Below are 22,014 nucleotides of genomic sequence, written 5' to 3' on the forward strand. Positions count from 1 at the left end.
ATGTTTCAAATAAACTATTCTAGTCGCCAAGCAACTTTTAGATTTTAATTGATTTCTGAACCAAGGCCTTGAAACAAAGAGGACCCACTTAGGACAGACATTTCCCATTGAATACATGGTGAAAGTCTAATTGTGTATCGGTTACCACTGCTACAAAAGAATGGGGCCCTCTCAGAAATACAGCTGGGTGAAGTCAACTTTTAAATCCGATGTCCACTATCTAACATCATGTAAAATGAAAATGCAGAAATCTCCCCGATTGTTACACTTCTAACTGCATCGACAGCTAACTAGTGACCTAGCAAGCCACTCTGTTGTATCGAAGTGCTATCAGTTTAAGAAGAAGGCCCACTGCCAGCTTCCCAGGGCAACTAGGGATGGACAATAAATGCGGCCTTGTCAGCCACGCCTAAATCCTGAAAATGAATAATAAAATAAATCTATAAGATTTTAGAGTCTCTTGTTCATAGTCCCTGTAACTTTTATTTGTATTTGTCATGGGGGAAGAAATTCGGTTGATAGCGCCACCGATTAACGCCTAAAGAGGCCGAGAAGTGGGGTGCTAGCCAATTTCCGGGCGGGCGCAAGGCACCTAGCACCTCGCCCCATATTGAGCATGCATTTAATGCCGGCGCTAAATCTTAGCGCCCGCTCATGGGCGCAGGCTGATTATGACGTCATTTGAGTGTGCAACGCCTTTTGGGTGCCCCGGACCGGAAATTCAGTGGCGCCCCCCTCCGTAGCGCCTGGCACTAATAGGGACAGCTTACCTGGGCCTTACCAAGTTGCTCTCAGGCTGGAGGAGCGTTATTTAAAGGGGACTGGTGTGGTTTAAAAGCGGCAGCCATTTTTGGATCACAACTTCCTCGAGAGCTACAAAGAGTTGCTGAGCTGCACACTGAGAGCCATTTGACCACTGAGCCAGCGCAGGCAGACGACCTTCAGCCTTCTGACCATCACCTTGCTGCTGGTGAGCCTTGACAACGGGGAACCTTCCTGTGGGCACTTATTATGGGGGCTGCATTGGAGGGGAACGTCCTGCTGCTGAATCATCTGGAAAGGACACTGAGACGCAGGGAGAGGGGGGCGGGCATGGCCAGACGGAGGAGGGCCAACAGACGTCGCCACAGCAGACCTTACGCTGGCAGGGTTATCCGACAGCAGTTTTCCTACATGAACATGCCGGAGGAGCAGTGTGTCAGAAGGCTGCGATTTAGAAAGGAGGTGGTGCCTGAGCTGTGCCAGCTGCTTCAGCCAGATCTGCAGCCTCAGATAAGGTGCAGGGCATCTCTGTCGGCGGCTGAGAAGATGGCTGCTGGCCTGAACCTCTACGTAGGCGGCTCATCTCAGGCTGCGCGTCAGAGGCTGATCAGAAGTAGCTTCTAGGCCCCTCTCACGGATTGCTTGCTGCCATTCCAAGAACAGGAATGGAACTGGTCTGATACCCCCAAGCCTGTGAAGGGCAAGATGCATGTATATAGCAGGCATGGCCATTGTAAATGAAGAAAGTGTTTCATTGCACAAAATGTGGTTCCTTCAAACATGAGAAAGCTATGGCAACAGAAAGCAAAATTAATACACTGACACATAACTGCCTCTCACACCCGGGAGACTGTCCAAAACATAAATAACATTCCGACCATCTTCCTTGGCCTTGATTCCACTGCGCCAACCAAAGCATCCAATGCCCCACCAGTGAGGCGTTCCGCCCTCTGCCTCACCCTTTCCATGTCTTGCTAGGCTGGTGCGCCACAAGTAGGCTCCCACCGCTTTGAAGGCCTACAAGGCAGTGAGTGTGTCTGGTGATGCCAATTCACCTGCCCCTTTATGAGCTGACCGGCGCCACTGTGTCTCAGGGAAAGTGATTATTGACAGCACCCTCGCTGCGCCCCACCGGCACGAAATTGGTTTGCGCCGCCGGGTTAGCGCCTTAAGAGTAGCGTGCAGCGCCTGACTTAGCGCCGCAATCACCTTTAGGGGCGCTGCAACCCAATATCACGCTAGGTGGCGCTAAATTGCGCCTGGCGCTAAACTATGCGCATCGCCAGGACTAGCGCCCCAAACATGGCTATACCGAATTTCTAGGCCATAGAGTCATGGGTCTAGAAATTCGGTTGGTAGCGCCAGCGATTAGCGCCTAATGAGTCCGAAATGTGGGGCGTTACCCAATGTTCGGGCAGGCGCAATGAAGATAGCGACACCTCCCATATTGACTATACATTTAGCGCCTGTGCTAACTGTTAGCGCGCGCCCGCGTGCGCAGGCAGATCATGATGTCATTTCAGTGTGCAACGCCTTTTTGGCGCCCCTGACCAGATATTCGGTGGCGCCCGAAACCTTTCCGCCTAGCGCTATTAGTGACAGTTCGATGGAACATTCCCAGGCCCTTCTCGGAGTCGGGGGGGGGCGCTATTTAAAGGGGACAGCTCTAGTATAAAAGCTGCAGCCACTTGGCCTGTTCATTGTTGGAATGTCCGTGTGTAATTGAGACACGGACTGCAGAAGTTGGTTATAACAGGTGTTTACTGAATGGAGACAAAACTGGAACTACTATACAAAGTTACTACACAGGCTTATATACAGGGGTGGTCACTACTGGTACTGCAGTATACAGGGGCTGCAGAATATAGTTCCTTCTTCAAGGTACATACACTACAATTCCTCCCCTTTTAGCTAAACAGTACGTAACATTCGATTAATAATTAAATAACATATTACAATTACAGTTGCTATATACATTAGCTGAAGTTAATCAATTATAAATTCAGTCTTTGAGGAGGGTTCCTGATTCTGTCCGGATAACGCCTCTTTGGGGTATCAGGTTCTTCTGGCAAAGTTGATTCGGGATCAACGTCGTTGTTTGGTTCGTCTGCTTCCAATATCACCGATTCTGAGGTAGATGCAATTGGTACTTCGGTTTCATCACCAGGTGTATAGGATCGTGGTGTAGATTTGACGTTTTCCAGTGACTCTAGAATCTGGTCAGCATGGCGCCTTACAATGCTCTCTCCAACGTCCACGGTATACATTAGAGGTCCTTGCCGTGTGCAGATCGTTCCTGGCTGCCATTTCTCTGTGCGGTAGTCCCGGGCCAAAACTGGTTGACCTATCTTGAAACTCCTGGTTGGCCTTTCATTCATATTCTGAAACTTCCTGTTCTCCACATCTCTTCTGATGTTTGGCTTAACCAAATCCAAGCGGCATCTTAGTCTTCGATTGAAGAACATCATGGCTGGAGTTTGGTTGGTAACCGCATGTGTCGCATTCCGGTAGGCAAACAAGAAGTTATCCACCTTGTGTTGTAGGGGTATGTCTTCATTACACATTGCCTTGATAGCCTTCTTGAATGTTTGAACGAACCTCTCAGCCAATCCATTGGTGGCTGGATGATATGGGGCGGATGTGTAATGCTTAACACCATTGTTCTTTAAGAACCTCCGGAACTCTTCAGACACAAACTGTGGTCCATTGTCGGAGCAAATCTGTTCAGGCAGCCCATTTCTGGCGAATATGGTTCGTAAGACTGTGATAGTTTTTTCTGTGGTGGTTGAGGACATTTTTATTACCTCTGGCCACTTTGAATGTGCATCCACCGCAATTAAAAACATCGAGTCCATAAATGGACCAGCAAAATCAATGTGTACCCTTTGCCATGGAGATGAGGGCCACTCCCATGGATGTAGAGGGGCTTGTGGTGGGGCGTTTTGGACCTTCTGGCATCCTGTACAGCTCTTGGTCATCTCTTCGATTTCTCTATCGATTTCCGGCCACCACACAAACGCTCTGGCTAAGTTCTTCATTTTTACCCCTCCCAGATGACCCTCATGAAGCTCATTGAGCACTCTATCCTTCAATTTGGGTGGAATTACTACTCTGGATCCACACATCAAGGTTCCTCGGCACACTGACAGCTGTTCTCTTCTCGGCGAGAATGCTGGCAACAGCGGTTCGCCATGTGCTGGCCATCCCTTCACCGTTAAATCATAGACCCTGGAGAGTGTCGGGTCATTTTGTGTTTCCTTTTCTATGTTTGCATTCGTCACAGGTAGACATTCGACTATGGTCGAGTGGAATATCTCCACAGGATCCACTGCAGGTGCTTCTTCCACCGTCGGCAACGGTAGGCGCGACAATCCATCAGCATTCCCATGCTGTTTAGTTCCTTTGTACTCGATGTCATATTGGTGTGCCCCTAGGAAAAGGGACCACCTCTGTAGCCGTTGTGCTGTCATTATCGGGACGCCCTTCTTAGGGTTGAAAATGGAGACAAGTGGTTGATGATCAGTTAGTAGAGTAAATTTCTGTCCGTGCAGGTAGTGATTGAACTTCTTCACCCCCCACACCAGGCTGAGGGCCTCTCTGTCAATCTGGGCGTAGTTACGCTCGGCTGAAGTTAACGAGCGTGACGCAAAAGCTATCAGCCTCTCTGAACCATCAAGGAATTTATGTGACAGTACCGCTCCAACGCCGTAGGGAGACGTATCACACGCCAGTCTTATCGGTAGTGATGGGTTGTAGTGAGACAATACTTCTCTTGAAGTGATCAGGCCTTTACACTTCTGAAAGGCCCGCTTACATTCATCGCTCCATTTCCATGCTACTCCAGTTTATAGCAGGGCGTTCAGTGGGTGCAGAATTGTGGACAAATTCAGCAAAAACTTATGGTAGTAATTCACCAATCCGAGGAATGACCTCAGTTGCGACACATTTTCAGGCGCTGGAGCCTTAACTACCGCTTCAATTTTGTCAGGGGACTTATGTAACCCCTCTTCATCAATCACGTGGCCACAATACGATATTTGTTTCTTAAAAAACTCGCACTTGGGGCGATTGGCTTGTAGCCCATGTTCTCTTAGTCTAGTGAGCACCTGCTCTAGGTTGGCAAGGTGTTCACTGTCATTTTCGCCTGTCACTAGCATGTCGTGCAAGTAACACTGAGTCCCCGGAATCCCTTGCAGGACTTGTTCCATCGCTCTTTGCCATATAGCCGGAGCTGATGCTACTCCGAATACCAGTCGATTATACTAGTAAAGACCTTTGTGAGTGTTTATCGTGAGATATTTCCTGGAGGATTCTTCAACCTCCATCTGCAAATATGCTTGCGCTAGGTCAATTTTTGTAAAACGTTTCCCTCCAGATAGTGAGGCGAAAATATCTTCTATCCTCGGAAGAGGATACTGTACTGTGTGAAGGACTGGGTTCACAGTCACCTTGAAGTCCCCACAGATGCGAACCTTCCTTGGCTCCTCAGACTTATTGTTTAATGTTTTCTTCATGACAGGAACGATGGGTGTCACCCACTCACTCCAGTCTACCTTAGATAACACGCCTGCATTCTCCAGATTCTCCAGCTCTGCCTCGACAGCTGGGCGAATTGCATACGGTACCGATCTTGCTTTGAAAAACTTGGGAATTGCATTCTCTTCTATTTTTATCGAGGCGGTTACGCCTTTAAGAGTTCCCAGTCCTTGTTGAAATACCTCTTTAGCATTAGCTAAGATTTTTGACAATCGTCCAGGTGTGACGTCGTCATCCTTTTTACCAGCCACAGTCAGTGCCTGAATGGAGTGCCAGTCTAAACTTATCTTTCTGATCCATTCATGTCCCAATAACGGTGGTTCACCATCTTGCAGTATGTACAGATACAATTTCTGTATTTCCTTGCCGTTGTATTCGACAGGCACCCTTATTTTCCCTCTGGGGTATACTTTCTGCCCCGTATATGCCTTCTAGACAATGGATGTGTCTTTCAAGGGTATGTGTGAGAATAGCCGCTCGTAGTCTCGTCGATTCATGACGGTCAGGGCTGATCCTGTATCCAATTCCATTTTGACTTGGGACCCTGCTATCGCGAGGGTGACCCAAATGGTTTGGTGATCCTCTTTTGCGATTACGTTGTGTAGTTTGAGACAGCTTAGTCTCTTGTTCCCGGATTCACTATCGCTCTTCTGGTCTTCGGAACTACTGTCCGTCATCTTTTGTACTTTCCTGTACTTTTCCTTAGTAGTCTTGTTGTTGTCGTTAGTCTTCTTCCCGGACCTGTAAACTCGTGCAATGTGTCCCATCTTTCCGCATTGCCTGCATGTTTTGTCCTTGAACCAGCAGTCCTTCTGGTCATGGGTTGTTCTGCCGCAGCGATAATATTTTTCAAAACCCCGTGTCATTTCATGGGTGCCGTATTCCTGTGGCTTTTGCTGTATTTCCGCAGCTCCCCTTGCTGCTGCTTCGTACGATACTGCCACGCTGAAAGCCTTATCTAGCGTCAGCTCTTTCTCTGAGAGTAACCTCTCCTGGGTTCCTTCACTCAGGAGTCCACAGACAAATTTGTCCCGTAGGGTATCTGCCAGTCCTGCTCCGAACTGGCAGTGCTTTGATAGCTTGCGTAGTTCCGTAAGGTAATCAGCATTGCTCTCATCTTTATGCTGATTTCTCTTGTGGAATTTAAATCTTTCTGCTATCAGCAGCGGTGTAGGATTTAGGTGTTCCTGTAGGATATCAACTATTTCGTTAAAACTCTTCTCCATCGGTTTGACTGGAGTGATCAGGTTCTGCAATAGGCCGTACGTTCTTGCACCCATTAAGTTTAGTAGTACCGATGCCTTTTTCTCATCGGCTACTTCATTTGCCTTGCAATATACTTCGACTCTTTCCACATACGTGGTCCAGTCTTCTGTTTCATTATCGAAGGCAGTGATATTGCCAGTCTTCGGCATCTTGGAGATCTAAGATGGCGCCTCCCGCACTTTGCCTTCTTCCCCGATTGAACAAAATGGCGCCTCCCACGCTTTGCCTTCTTCCCCGATTGAACAAAATGGCGCCTCCCGCGCTTTGCCTTCTTCCCCGCTGGATTAAGATGGCGCCTCCCGCGCTTTCTGTCTTTTCCGCTGCTGCCAACGCTGTTGCTGGCGTTTTTATGCCTTGATGGCAACGCCCTATGGTCTTCACGTGCTTCCCCCCGCGCTGCTGCCAACGCCGCTCTCCGCGGTCCCCGTGGCAAACTGCAGCTCCTCGCGGCTTTCTGCGCTTCTAATTTCTTTTTCTTTTATTTTAATTATTACTGTTCCCGTCGTCAGCGCAGACCCTATGGGACACTTTCCTCCCTCTTCTCGGGTCTGTACGCTGCCCGGCTTCGTAGCACCGGCCGCGCCCTGTGTGCTCCACCCTTTCTCTCTCTCTCCTCTTCCCGACAACGCTGCTCGGCCCCGTTGAAAAGCCACCCGATCGAGCTCTAGCCCGCCGCAGCCCAGGAAGGATCAGTGTACTACCTGCCACCAGCCCGATTAGCTGGAACACCATAGACTAGAGAACCAAGCCCAGCTCTCGACAGCCTCTCCTGCAAATCTTCGAATTCGATGAATCAGAGGGCGGTTGCCCACGGTCGACGCCCGTTTCATCTGTTTGTTTGTTTTTTTTTTTTGTGGATTTCTTCCTTCTGGCTTCGACCTCTAATAACTTCACTTCAGGGATGGCTCCCCGTGAGGTGGTGCAGAAATGTAGGTAAGTTCGGATCTGTTCGTCGCCAATGAAATGTTCGTGTGTAATTGAGACATGGACTGCAGAAGTTGGTTATAACAGGTGTTTACTGAATGGAGACAAAACTGGAACTACTATACAAAGTTACTACACAGGCTTATATACAGGGGTGGTTACTACTGGTACTGCAGTATACAGGGGCTGCAGAATATAGTTCCTTCTTCAAGGTACATACACTACAATTGTGATCGTTGCTGCAGAGAGTTGGTGAGCTACTGTTGAGCACTTTTTTTTGGATTTAGCCTTCGAATACTTGGGACCTTCAGACCTGTCCGGAGCAGTTGGAGCGCTACACATTACAGCGTGTTGCCCGACTGGCATCGGAATGGGAGCTGCTTTGGAGGGGAACGTCCTCATGGCCGGACACTTTGAAGGGGCACAGAGACGGCGGGAGAGAGGGCCAGGATTGGCCAGAAGGAGGAGGGGCAATGGAGGTCGGCCAATCCGAAGATACGCTGCGAGGGTATTCAGGCAGCAGGTGTCATACCTTGCCATGTCGGAGGAGCAGTGTGTGCGAAGGCTCCGATTCGGTAAGGAGGTTGTGACTGAGCTGTACCACCTGCTTGCTGAGGATCTGCAGCCGCGTCTACCTTGCAGGACCTCTCTGTCGGTGGCTGTCAAAGTGACTGTTGCCCTCAATTTTTACGCCAGCGGATCCTTTCAGTCAGCCACTGGGGACATTGCGAATATATCTCAGTTTGCAGTGCATTGTTGCATCCGGCAAGTGACAGCTGCCCTTTATAGAAGAAGGCGTCAATTCATCACCTTCCCTCTGACCCTAGAGAAGCAGGCGGAGCGCGCGCAGGGCTTCGCTGCTATTGCGGATTTCCCCATGGTGCAGGGGGCGATTGATTGCACACACGTGGCTTTGCGGGCGCCATTACTGAATCCTGAGGACTTCCGCAACCGCAAGGGGTTCCACTCCCTCAATGTCCAGCTGGTCTGTGACCACCGCCAAATGATCATGGCAGTCAACGCGTAATTCCTTGGGAGCAGCCACGATGCGTTCATCCTGCGGCAGACCTCAGTTTCTGACCTTTTTGAGGGGCCGGCTCACCCACGAGGCTGGCTTCTTGGTGACAAGGGCTATCCTCTCTGCCCATGGCTCATGACCCCACTCCGTTTGCCCGCCACCCCGGCAGAAGAGCTGTACAACAGCAGCCATCAGGCGACCAGGAACATTGTGGAGCACACTATTGGTGTGCTCAAACAGCGTTTCCGCTGTCTAGACCATTCGGGGGGAGCCCTACAGTACTTGCCGGAGCAAGTGGGTCGCATCGTCTGCTGCATGCTCCACAACTTGGCTATTCGACGAACCCAGCCAATGCCAGCTGTCCCTCAAGGTCCAGCAGAGCAGGCGGACGAGGAGGAGGAGGAAGAGCAGGCGGACGAGGAGGAGGAGGAGGAGCATGCGGAGGAGGAGGAGGAGGAGGAAGATGGGAGGGCTCCTGAAACTGGAAGGGCCATCCGTCAGAGGCTCATCAGGACTCGGTTCGAGGCCCCTCTGACGGAATGATGGGTGTCAATCGTCCTGCGCACTTCGGATCGTACAACGCCTCTGAAGGCCACCATGACTGTAAATAGTTACGAGTACCATTGTAAATTAAAACTTTTCTTTATTGTCAAAAAAGTCCTTCCTTCCAGCATAACAACGTCATGTCAACAGAAACCATAACTAACAAAATAACAGTTAACTCTTTGGCAAAGCCGCAAAACTAAACAAACCATTTCCAACAATCACAACAGGTGAGGGAGTCCTTGAATTTGGCCAAAGAAACGTCTCAGCACCTCCCTCTACTGCTGGCCCCTTGATGGAGACCGACTTCTCTTTCACGGTCGGCCCCTTCCCTCCCTGCTGCTCCTACGTAATTGAACCCCAGTGGCGGCGTCAAGGCTGGGGGACGCCTGCTGACTGTCTGGAAGCGCAGAAGCCCCTGAGGGACGGCCTGGACGAGCTCTGGTCTTGGAGGGTGCGGAGGCTGGCTGCTTGATCTGGCCATGGCTGGAAGCAGTGTGCACTGCAGGTGGTGGCAGCTGCACTGCAGATGTTGCAGCGGTGGCATGAGCAATGGTCACCTGCCGAGAGAGGACACCTGCACCATGGTCGGGCGACACACGGGCTCTCTGAGGGGACCGGCTCGGCTCATCCATCACAATCGACTGCTTCACTGATTCCTGGCCTCGTGTGGTACTGGAAGTGCCCGGGGTGATACTAGCTGATGCAGATAGGGTGGCAGCAGTGAGAGTTCGCGTTGCCTCAATGTGGGTGTTGACGAGGCCAGCAAGTGACTGCGTGGCAGCAGTGAGGACCTGTGTGGCAGGTGCCAGTACTTCGGAGAAGCCCCGGACAGTTCTTTCCATTGCTTCGGACAAGGCCGGAGCAATCCGTTCCACTGCCTCGGACAAGCCCTGGACAGACCTTTCCAGGGATTGTCCGAAGCTCTGAACAGTCCTTTCCATAGCGGTCTCGAAGCCCTGGACAGTCCTCTCCATTGCTGCCCCGAATCCCTGGACAGTCCTCTCCATTGCTGCCCCAAAGTCCAGCACACTCTTTGCCAGTGTTTCTATCGACTGAGGCATCCTCCCCACTGCAGCCATAAGCTCAGTGTGCCTGAGCCTGGCCTGGGTGCTCATTTCAGCCAGACTACGCACCTCCTCTGCACTCTGTGCAGCAGTCATCGCTTGCCCTCCAGGGAGCCGGCGCCCGAACTTGCCTACCCCCCTCGCGTAGCTGCAGGCCGCTTGTTCCGGCAACTGGCTCCTCATCAGAGCCACCCCCCCTTCCCCTCCAAGGAGCTACTATCCCCAGTCTGCAGATATGTAGGCTCCCCTGAGGCTGGAACGGATGGTCCGGCTTCCACCTGATCCTCGCCTCTGGAGGCACTGGCACTGGCAGCTTCAGGGCGCGGATCCCGAGTTGGTGATGCAGCGTCTGAAAGCAGGGAGGTCGAAGAGTGGCTTTAGCAAAAGGACAGTTTGGCGGCAAGGCATGCCAGATTGCGGCAAGGCTCTGACATGGCTCCACAATGAGAAAGCATGCTCGCGGGGAACCAAGTGGAAGGAGACAGCTGTAAAAGGTGAGAACCTTACCATCGCTGTTGACAATGGGGTCGGCAGCTGCAGTGGTAACAGGACCACTCAGACGTCCTCCAAGAATCTGGTGCACTCTCTCCTCGAGATCCGTGAGAGTGACCACTTGTGGAGGTCCGCCACCGGTTCAAAGCTGGTCCTTGCGGATCATCGCCAGCTTGGACTGCAGGGGAAAGAAGGGGAAGTTCTGTTACATGATGCCCTGAGTGATCATCTCATGCCCCCCATGGTGCAAGAGCCCTTACATGATGCCCTGAGTGATCATCTCATGCCCCCCATGGTGCAAGAGCCCTTACATGATGCCCTGAGTGATCATCTCATGGCCCCCATGGTGCAAGAGCCCTTACATGATGCCCTGAGTGATCATCTCATGGCCCCATGGTGCAAGAGCCCTTACATGATGCCCTGAGTGATCATCTCATGCCCCCCATGGTGCAAGAGCCCTTACATGATGCCTTGAGTCAAATGTGCATGTGTGTGCCCAGAAAGGGCCATGGGTGCTTGCTGACAGATGGCCATTGGGGCATCATGGCTACAGGGTGCGCGAAGTCAGGTGCAGATGGAGGGAATCAGAAGTTTGCATAAACAACACTCACCCTAACGACCCGAGTGAGGTCGTTGAATTTCTTCCTGCACTGAACAGGGCTCCTGGTCGCCAAGCTGTTGGAGTTGACCCTCTGACAAACATCCCTCCAAGCTCGGCGGTACTCCTTTTGATTCGGCCTCCTGCCATTGTCAGGATAGAGAACATCTCGACGGCGCTCCACTGCGGACACCAACTGCTCCAGAGCCTCAGTGCTGAAACGCTCTGCTCTCTGTCTTACCTTCTCCATCTTGACCAAGTTTTTTGCGCCAGAGAAGGGCGGGCGCCGATTCTGAGGCCTACAGGGCGATGAGTGTGGAAGCTGAGGCTGACTGACCCACCCCTTTAAGAGCCGGCCGGCGCCTGGAAGTCTCGTGGTTATTGGTAATTGAGATCACCTGCGCTGCGCCCGTCCGCGCCGATATTGGGTAGCGGCAGAAGTTTTGCACCTTAGGAGGCCCGTGCAACGTCTGAATTCACGCCTCAATCCCCTTTGGGGGCGATGCAACCCAATATCGCGCCAGGCGGCGATAAGTTTCGTCTGGCTATAAACTTTGCGCAGTGCCAGTTCTAATGCCTCAAGCGGGGCTATACCCAATTTCTAGGCCATAGAGTTATACAGCACAGAAAGAGGCCCTTCGGCCCATCGCGTCCGCGCCGGCCATCAAGCCCTGTCTAATCTAATCCCATTTTCCAGCATTTGATCCGTAGCCTTGTATGCTATGGCATTTCAAGTGCTCATCCAAATGCTTCTTGAATGTTGTGAGGGTTCCTGCCTCTACCACCCTTTCAGGCAGTGAGTTCCAGATTCCAACGACCCTCTGGGTGAAAAAGTTTTCCCTCAAATCCCCTCTAAACCTCCTGCCCCTTACCTTGAATCTATGCCCCCTTGTTATTGACCCCTCTACTAAGGGGAAAAGTTCCTTTCTATCTACCCTATCTATGCCCTGTGGTAAACCACTGTTATACCTGTCTGTATGTGTATGTGTATTCCACTAGGTACAGGTCTGGACATGCCTCGGCTGACTCCTCCCACTATTCCAGGTATATAAGTGACTACCTCCCAGTCCCTTAGTATTCTGGACGGGTCGACCACTCGAGACAAGACCTTCATTCTTTAGTTAATAAAAGCCTGGTTGTTACTCGCTTAACCTCAGTCTTTTGAGTAATTGATGGCGCATCAATTTTATTAACTAAATTTTTTATAATGGAGAAGATCCTCACACCAGCATGCCTGGACCTGGACAGTCGGGAAGCGGACGCTTCCACCAAGTTTGCTCACTGGCTCACGTGCTTCAAGACATTCCTGACTGCCTCCACTGCAGTCGTAACGGATGCGGACAAACTGTCTGTCCTGATCTCCAAGGTGAACCACCGAGCGTACTCAGTCATCCGGGACGCGACCTCGTACACAGCCGCCCTCCAGCTCCTCAAGACCCAGTACACGCGCCCTGTGAACGAAGTATACGCCAGGCACCTTCTGGGGAGTCGCAAGCAACAACCTGGGGAATCGACTGAGGAATACCTCCAAGCACTGTCCGTGCTTGGCCGGGCCTGTGGGTGTAAGGCGGTAACGCCCGCTAAGTACACGGAGGAACTGATCCGGGATGCCTTCGTAGCGGGCCACAGGTCCAACAACACCCGACAGCGACTGCTGGAGCAGAGTGACCTCACCCTCGACAAAGCCTCCGAAATCGCACTAACGCTGGACGCAGCCTACCGGGGCATGGATGCCTACTCCTCTGCACCATGGATGCCGCGGGGAACAACAACCTGGGACACGGTAGGACAGCCCCATGGCACCGTGCCACCCCAGCCACAGCCCAACAACGGCCCAACTACCGCAGCAGTGTCCCAAAGCCAGACAGCAGTATCCCAAGGCCAGAAATGCTACTTCTGTGGCTAGGCCAAACACCCCAGAGCGCGCTGCCCGGCGAAGAATGCAACCTGCTCGGGCTGCGGGAAAAAGGGACACTACGCCAGCGTCTGCAAGGCCAAAGCCACCCCGAACGCCAGCAGCGCTGCATGTGGGCCGGGCGAGCCGCCATCTTGGGCCCCCAACAGCGCCGCGTGTGGGCCGTGCGGGCCGCCATCTTGGGCCTCCCCAGCCATGTGCGAACCACCGCAGCAGCAGCCATCTTGGACGACTCCAGCCACATGGGAATCATGGACGCCGCCATCTTGGACACCAGCCGGGACGCAGCAGACCGCCAACCCCCCCCATCTGATACCCGCAGCGACACACCGACCCCTACGCTGGCCTCTGTTACGCTGGACCAAACGAGACCGCACCAACTAGCTCGGTCCAAAATGGACGTTAAGGTAAACGGCCATGCAATAAACTGCCTTTTTTACTCCGGGAGCACAGAGAGCTTCATCCACCCCGACACGGTGCGGCGTTGCTATCTCCCAGTCCTGCCTGCGCACCAGCGGATTTCTATGGCCTCCGAGTCCCAGTCAGCGGACATTGGCGGCTACTGCGTGGTGACACTAGTAGTAGACGGGACTGTGTTCAATAATTTTAAACTCCTGGTCCTGCCTGACCTCTGCGCTGCCGTCCTACTGGGGTTGGATTTCCAGTGCCACCTCAAAAGCGTTACGATGGCGTACGGTGGCCCCCTCCCCCCATTCACAGTCCGCAGCCAGCAGCCTCCAAATTGCCCGCCGCGCACCAGATGCAACCTCTCCACACTCAGAGTCCCACCTCCCCCACTGTTTGCTAACCTCACCCCCGACTGTAAGCCCATCGCCAGAAAGAGCAGGCGATACAGTGCCGGGGACAGGGTTTTCATCAAAACCGAAGTGGAGCGGCTCCTGAAGGAGGGGATTATTGAGGGCAGCTCCAGCCCCTGGCGAGCCCAGGTTGTGGTCGTTAAGACCGGCAAGAAACAACGCCTGGTCATCGACTACAGCCAAACAATAAACCGCTACACCCTGCTGGACGCCTACCCACTCCCCCGCATAGCTGACATGGTCAACCAGATCGCGCAGTACCGCGTCTTTTCGACCATTGACCTGAAATCAGCGTACCACCAGCTCCCCATCCGCCCTGAAGACCACCAGTATACTGCTTTTGAGGCAAACGGCCGCCTCTATCACTTCCTTAGGGTTCCCTTCGGCGTTACCAATGGGGTCTCCGTCTTCCAAAGGGAGATGGACCGGATGGTCGATCAAAACGCGCTGCAGGCCACTTTCCCTTACCTAGACAATGTGACCATCTGCGGCCATGACTTGCAGGACCATGACGCAAACCTCGAGAAATTCCTCCACACCGCTCAACTCCTGAACCTGACATATAACAAAGAGAAGTGCATATTCCGCACAGACCGCCTCGCCATCCTTGGCTGTGTTGTGGAACACGGGGTCATCGGTCCCGACCCGGACCGGATGCGTCCCCTTATGGAACTCCCACTGCCCCACTGCCTAAACGCCCTGAAGAGGTGCCTAGGGGTTTTTTCCTACTACGCTCAGTGGGTCCCCTACTATGCAGACAAAGCCCGTCCGCTGATCAAATCCACCTCTTTTCCCCTGATGGCAGAGGCCCGCTTGGCCTTCCACCGTGTCAAGGAGGACATTGCCAAAGCCACCATGCACGCAGTGGACGAATCCATCCCCTTCCAGGTGGAAAGCGATGCGTCCGACTTCGCTCTGGCCGCCACCCTTAATCAGGCGGGGAGACCTGTGGCATTCTTCTCACGAACCCTCCAGGGCCCGGAGACCAGACACTCCGCGGTCGAGAAGGAGGCCCAGGCTATTGTGGAGGCTGTGCGTCACTGGAGGCACTACCTGGCCGGAAAACGATTTACCCTGCTCACTGACCAGCGTTCAGTTGCTTTTATGTTCAACAACAAGCAGAGGGGCAAAATCAAAAATGACAAGATCTTGAGGTGGAGAATCGAACTTTCCACCTACAACTACGAGATCTTGTACCGGCCTGGGAAGCTCAATGAACCCCCAGATGCCCTATCGCGTGGCACCTGTGCCAGCGCGCAGATCGATAGGCTGAGGGCCCTCCACAATGACCTCTGCCACCCGGGGGTCACCAGGTTCTTCCACTTCATCAAGGCCCGCAACCTGCCTTACTCCATCGAGGAGGTCAGGACCATGACCAAGAACTGCTAAGTCTGCGCTGAGTGCAAACCGCACTTTTATAGACCAGACAGAGCCCACCTGATAAAAGCCACTCGCCCTTTCGAACGCCTGAGCGTCGATTTTAAAGGGCCTCTCCCCTCCTCCGACCGCAATGTGTACTTCCTCAACATCATTGACGAGTACTCCCGTTTCCCGTTCGCTATCCCCTGCTCGGACATGACCAGTGCCACGGTCATTAAATCTCTGAACAGCCTCTTCACCCTGTTCGGTTTCCCCAGCTGTATCCATAGCGACCGGGGCTCATCGTTTATGAGCGACGAACTCCGCCAGTACCTGCTCGCTAGGGGTATAGCCACAAGCAGGACCACCAGTTACAACCCCCGGGGGAACGGACAGGTGGAAAGAGAGAATGCAACAGTTTGGAAGGCCGCCCTACTAGCCTTAAAGTCTAGGGGCCTTCCGACCTCCCGCTGGCAGGAGGTGCTCCCTGATGCACTCCACTCGATTCGGTCACTGCTCTGCACTGCCACCAATGCCACCCCTCACGAGAAAATGTTTGTCTTCCCAAGGAAGTCCACATCGGGGACATCGTTACCACCATGGCTGACGTCCCCAGGGCCGGTACTACTGAGAAGACACGTGAGGGCCAATAAAATGGATCCCCTGGTCGAGAGGGTCGACCTCCTCCACGCCAACCCCCAGTACGCTTACATTGCGTACCCGGACGGGCGGGAGGACACAGTCTCCATACGAGGCCTCGCACCCTCGGGGACCGCTGTAGGGCAGGAGGACACAGTCTCCATACAAGACCTCGCACCCTCGGGGACCGCTGTAACCCACTACCCATTACCACCCCCCCCCCACGACCCGATATCCAACCCCAGCAGCCGGCTCGCCTTCGACCGTCACCCACGAGGACTACACTCCAGGGCCCCAGCCTACACGGGACACGACGCCGGAAGCTCCACCACCCCTGCCGTCGCCACGTCGATCACAGCGGCAGACAAGACCTCCGGAGAGACTCCAATACACGAACTTTTAAATACACTTCACCCCGCCGGACTCATTTTTAAACAAGGGGTGAATGTGGTAAACCACTGTTATACCTGTCTGTATGTGTATGTGTATTCCACTAGGTACAGGTCTGGACATGCCTCGGCTGACTCCTCCCACTATTCCAGGTACATAAGTGACTACCTCCCAGTCCCTTAGTATTCTGGACGGGTCGACCACTCGAGACAAGACCTTCATTCTTTAGTTAATAAAAGCCTGGTTGTTACTCGCTTAACCTCAGTCTTTTGAGTAATTGATGGCGCATCATGCCCCTCATAATTTTGTACACCTCAATCAGGTCCCCCCTCAGCCTTCTCTGCTCCAAGGAAAACAAACCCAGCCTGTCCAGTCTTTCTTCGTAGCTGAAGCGCTCCAGCCCAGGTAACATCCTGGTAAATCTCCTCTGCACCCTCTCCAAGGCAATCACATCCTTCCTATAGTGTGGCGACCAGAACTGCACATAGTACTCCAACTGTGGCCTTACCAGCGTTTTGTACAGCTCCATCATAACCTCCCTGCTCTTATATTCTATGCCTCGGCTAATGAAGGCAAGTATCCCATATGCCTTTTTAACCACCTTATCCACCTGTTTTGCAGCCTTCAGGGATCTATGTACATGCACACCAAGGTCCCTCTGATCCTTTGTCTTTCCTAGGGTCTTACCATTCATTGTGTATTCCCTTGCCTTGTTAGCCTCTCCAAAATGCATCACCTCACATTTTTCAGGGTTAAATTCCATTTGCCACTGTTCCGCCCATCTGACCAACCCATCTATATCGTCCTGTAGCCTTAGGCTTCCCTCCTCGCTGTTTATCACCCCACCAATTTTCGTGTCATCTGCGAACTTACTGATCATACCTTTTACATTCACATCCAAATCATTAATGTAGACCACAAACAGCAAGGGACCCAGCACCGATCCCTGCGGTACACCACTGAACACAGGCTTCCAGTCACAAAAACAGCCTTCGACCATCACCCTCTGCCTTCTGCCACTAAGCCAGTTTTGGATCCAATGTGCCAAGGCACCCTGGATCCCATGGGCTCTTACCTTCTTGCCCAGTCTCCTGTGCGGGACTTTATCGAAAGCCTTACTGAAATCCATGTAAACCACATCCACTGCACTACCCTCATCCACACACACCTAGTCACCCCCTCGAAAAATTCAATCAAATTGGTCAGGCATGATCTTCCCTTGACAAAGCCAAGCTGGCTATCCCTAATTAATCCTTGCCTCTCCAAGTGGAGACTAATTCTGTCCCTCAGAATTTTTTCCAGTAATTTCCCTACCACTGATGTTAGGCTCACTAGCCTGTAATTCCCTGGTTTATCCCTACTATCCTTCTTGAATAATGGTACTACGTTAGCTGTTCTTCAGTCCTCTGGCACATCCCCTGTGGCCAGAGAGGTTCTGAAAATTTGTGTCAGAGCCCCTGCAATCTCTTCCTTTGCCTCACATAGCAACCTGGGATACATCTCGTCCGGGCCTGAGGATTAAACCACTTTTAAGCCTGCTAAAACCGCAAATACCTCCTCCCTCTCGATGTTCAAGTATATCACAGTCCCCCTGCCCGATTTCTATGTCCACATCGTCCTTCTCCATAGTGAACACAGATGCAAAAATTCATTTGAAACCCCACCTACATCCTCTGGCTCTACACACAGCTTGCCATTTTGGTCCCTAATGGGCCCTACTCTTTCCCTAGTTATCCTCTTGCCCTTAATATACTTATAAAACACTTTAGGATTTTCCTTTATTTTGCTCGCCAGTGTTATTTCGTGGCCCCTCCTCGCTCTCCTAATTTCTTTTTTAAGTATCCCCCTGCACTTTTTATACTCCTCTAGGGCTTCCTCTGTCTTTAGTCCTTTGTATTTGCCAAAAGCCCCCCTTTTTTCCTAATCCATTCTCGTATATCCCTTGACAACCAAGGTTCCCTGGGCTTGTTGGTCCCACCCTTGACCTTTACGGGAACTGTAGTGTATGTACCTTTAAGAGAGAACTACTTTTACAGTTCCTGTATACTGTAGTACCGGCAGTGACCACACATGTATATAAGCTTTGAGCATGCCTCTGTACTGCCAGTCTTGAGACTACTCTATTCCAGTAAACACCTGTTGATTGTTAAGTTACAGCCTCCGTGTAGTTATTGGAAAACATCCTACTTTAAGAATCACGGATCTAACAGTGGCGACGAGGTCGATTCGAATCTGCCTGCAACTCTGCTTTTCCCTTCAAGGATTCGCTCCGGGAGGACGGTGGAAGAAAGTCGAGGCCAGAAGCACGGGCGTCGACCACGAGCAACCGCCCAGTCATCCGGCAGAGAGTAAACATCGCAGGAGAGGCTGTTGAGAGCCGGGTTTGGTTCCCCAGTCACGACGATCCAGCAACAGACTGGCAACAGATACAGCGCACACCCTTCCCGGACAGCGGCGGCTGGAGCCGACCGACGGCATAGAAAAGCCGAGCAGCGTCGGTGGGGTAAGAGAGAGGGTGAAGAGCACAGGGCGCGGCCGGGGGTTGAAAACCGAGTGGCGTCGAGGAAAAACAAACAGAGAGAGAGAGAGGGTAAAGCAGCAGCCGGGTTCAGGACTGAGCGACGGCAACGGGAAAGGCGCACAGGAGAACGCGCAGAGCACAGCCAGGGCTCAAGGGCTGAACCACATCCACGGGGAGCAGAAGGGAGAGCGCGGGAGATGCCATTGAGCTGCAGAGAAGTAGGGAGAGCGCGGGAGACGCCATTTTTAGAAGCCGCAGCGGAAAAGAAGGGCGAGCGCGGGAAGGAAAGAAAGCGCGGGAGACGCCATTTTGTGCCAGCGGAGAAGAAGGGAGAGCACGGGAGACACCATTTTAGACAGTTAAATCACACCCAGGGATGGCGAAGAGTGACAGTATCACTGCGTTCGAAAATGAAGTCGAAGATTGGGCGACATATGTGGAACGCATTGAGGTGTACTGCAGGGCGAATGAAGTGCCAGATGCTAGGAAAGCACTGGTTTTGTTAAATTCCATGGGTGCAAAAACTTATGGCTTACTGCAAAACCTGATAACCCCAGAGAAGCCCGTGGATAAGAGTTTCGAAAGCATAGTAGAAATCCTACAGGACCACTTAAGCCCCACACCGCTGCTGATAGCAGAAAGATTTAAGTTCCACAAAAGGAACCAGCATAAAGACGAAAGTAATGCTGAGTACTTAACGGAACTGCGCAAGCTATCGAAACACTGCCAGTTTGGAGTGGGACTATCAGATACGTTAAGGGACAAGTTTGTGTGTGGGCTTCAAAGTGAAGGAACCCAGAAACGGCTTCTATCAGAAAAGGATCTTACGCTGGACAAGGCTTTCAGCATGGCAGTATCACACGAAGCAGCCGCACGGGGCGCTGCAGAGATACAACGGAGACCGAAAGAATATGGCACCAATGAAATGTCATATGGAGCAGGGAAGTGTTATCGCTGCGGCAGAACAACACACGACCAGAAGGATTGTTGGTTCAAGGACCAAGTGTGCAGACAGTGTGGAAAAGCAAGACACATAGCAAGAGTCTGCAGGTCAGGGAAGAAAACCAACAGCAAGAAATCTCCACAGGAGAAGTACAAAAAGGTACATAAGGTGATGGACAGTAGTTCAGACGAACAGAAAAGTGATACAGGCTCCGGAAGCAAGGAGCTGGGATGTCTGAAACTACATAAAGTAACCAAAATGGAGGATCACCAGACTATCTGGGTCACACTCAAGATAGACGGAGTCCAAGTGAAAATGGAATTGGACACTGGATCAGTCCTAACAGTCATAAACCAAAGGGACTACAAGCGGCTATTTTCACATATACCCTTGAAAGCTACAGAGATTGTCTTGAAGGCGTACACGGGGCAAAAAGTCTACCCCAAAGGAAAAATAAGGGTGAAAGTGATATACAAAGGCCAGGAAATACCTAAAATGGACCTATATGTATTGCCAGATGGAGGACCACCACTACTAGGACGGGAATGGATCCGGAAGATACAATTAGATTGGCATCCTATACAGGCACTGAAGGTTGAGGCCAAAAAGGATGACGACGTCACACCTGGACGACTGTCAAAAATGCTAACTGACGCACAAGAAGTGTTCCAGGAGGGACTCAGAACACTAAAAGGCATAACAGCAACGATTAAAATAGAGGAAAATGCAAGCCCAAAGTTTTTTAAGGCCAGACCGGTGCCTTATGCGATCTGACCAGCCGTCAAAGCAGAGCTGGAAGGGTTGGAACGTTCAGGAGTACTGTCCAAAGTAGACTGGAGCGAGTGGGCTACACCCATCGTTCCTGTAATGAAGAGGTCGTTGAGTAATACGCCTGGGGAACCAAAGGGGTCCGCATCTGTGGGGATTTTAAGGTGACAGTGAATCCAGTCCTTCACACGGTACAATATCCGCTTCCACGGCTTGAGGATATTTTCGCCTCGCTATCTGGAGGTAAACGCTTCACCAAAATTGATCTGGCCCAGGCGAACTTGCAAATGGAGGTAGAAGAAGCCTCGAAACAATACCTCACGATCAACACTCATAAAGGTCTCTATCAATACAACCGGCTGGTGTTCGGGGTAGCATCGGCTCTGGCTATTTGACAAAGGGCAATGGATCAAGTCCTGCAAGGGATTCCAGGGACCCAGTGTTATTTGGACGACATCCTGGTCACGGGCGAAAATGACAGTGATCTCCTCGCTAACCTGGAGAAGGTGCTCACTAGATTAAAGGAATATGGGCTACGAGCTAATCGCCACAAGTGCGAGTTTTTCCAGAAGCAGATCTCATATTGTGGCCACGTTATTGATGAAGAGGGGTTACATAAGTCCCCTGAAAAGATTGAGGCAGTAGTCAAGGCTGCAGCACCGGAAAATGTGTCACAACTGAGGTCGTTCCTCGGGCTGGTGAACTACTACCATAAGTTCTTACCAAATTTGTCTACAGTAGTACACCCACTGAATACCCTACTGCAAACGAGGGTACTATGGAAGTAGAATGACGAATGTAAACGAGCTTTCCAGAAGTGCAAAGAATTGATCACATCAAAAGAGGTGTTGGCCCATTTCAACCCAGCACTACCAATCCGGTTGGCATGTGATGCATCACCCTATGGTATTGGAGCGGTGCTGTCGCACAAATTCCCAGACAGGTTGGAGAGGCCAGTAGCCTTTGCGTCTTGGTCACTAACTTCAGCCGAGCGCAACTACGCCCGGATCGACAGGGAGGCCCTCAGCCTAGTATGGGGAGTAAAAAAATTCAACCACTATCTGCATGGGCAGAAGTTTACCTTACTGACTGACCACCAATCACTTGTCTCCATCTTTAATCCAAAGAAGGGCATTCCGGTGATGACTGCACAACGGTTACAAAGATGGTCCCTTTTTCTAGGGGCGAACCAATATGAAATAGGATATAAAGGCACGAAACAGCATGGAAACGCTGATGGGCTATCACGCTTGCCACTGCCTACTGTGGAGGAAGCACCAGCAGTGGACCCTATCGAGATATTTTATTCATCAATAATTGAACGATTGCCAGTAACTAACGCGGATATAGAGAAGGAGACCCCAATGATCCGACACTGTCTCGGGTATATGATTTGACGGTGAGGGGATGGCCAACACATGGTGACTCACTGTTGCCAGCATTCTCATCCAGAAG

Source organism: Somniosus microcephalus, chromosome 7 (genome assembly GCF_052327205.1).
Source record: "Somniosus microcephalus isolate GS21.2 chromosome 7, FLI_Smic_1.0, whole genome shotgun sequence".
Taxonomy (NCBI): domain Eukaryota; kingdom Metazoa; phylum Chordata; class Chondrichthyes; order Squaliformes; family Somniosidae; genus Somniosus; species Somniosus microcephalus.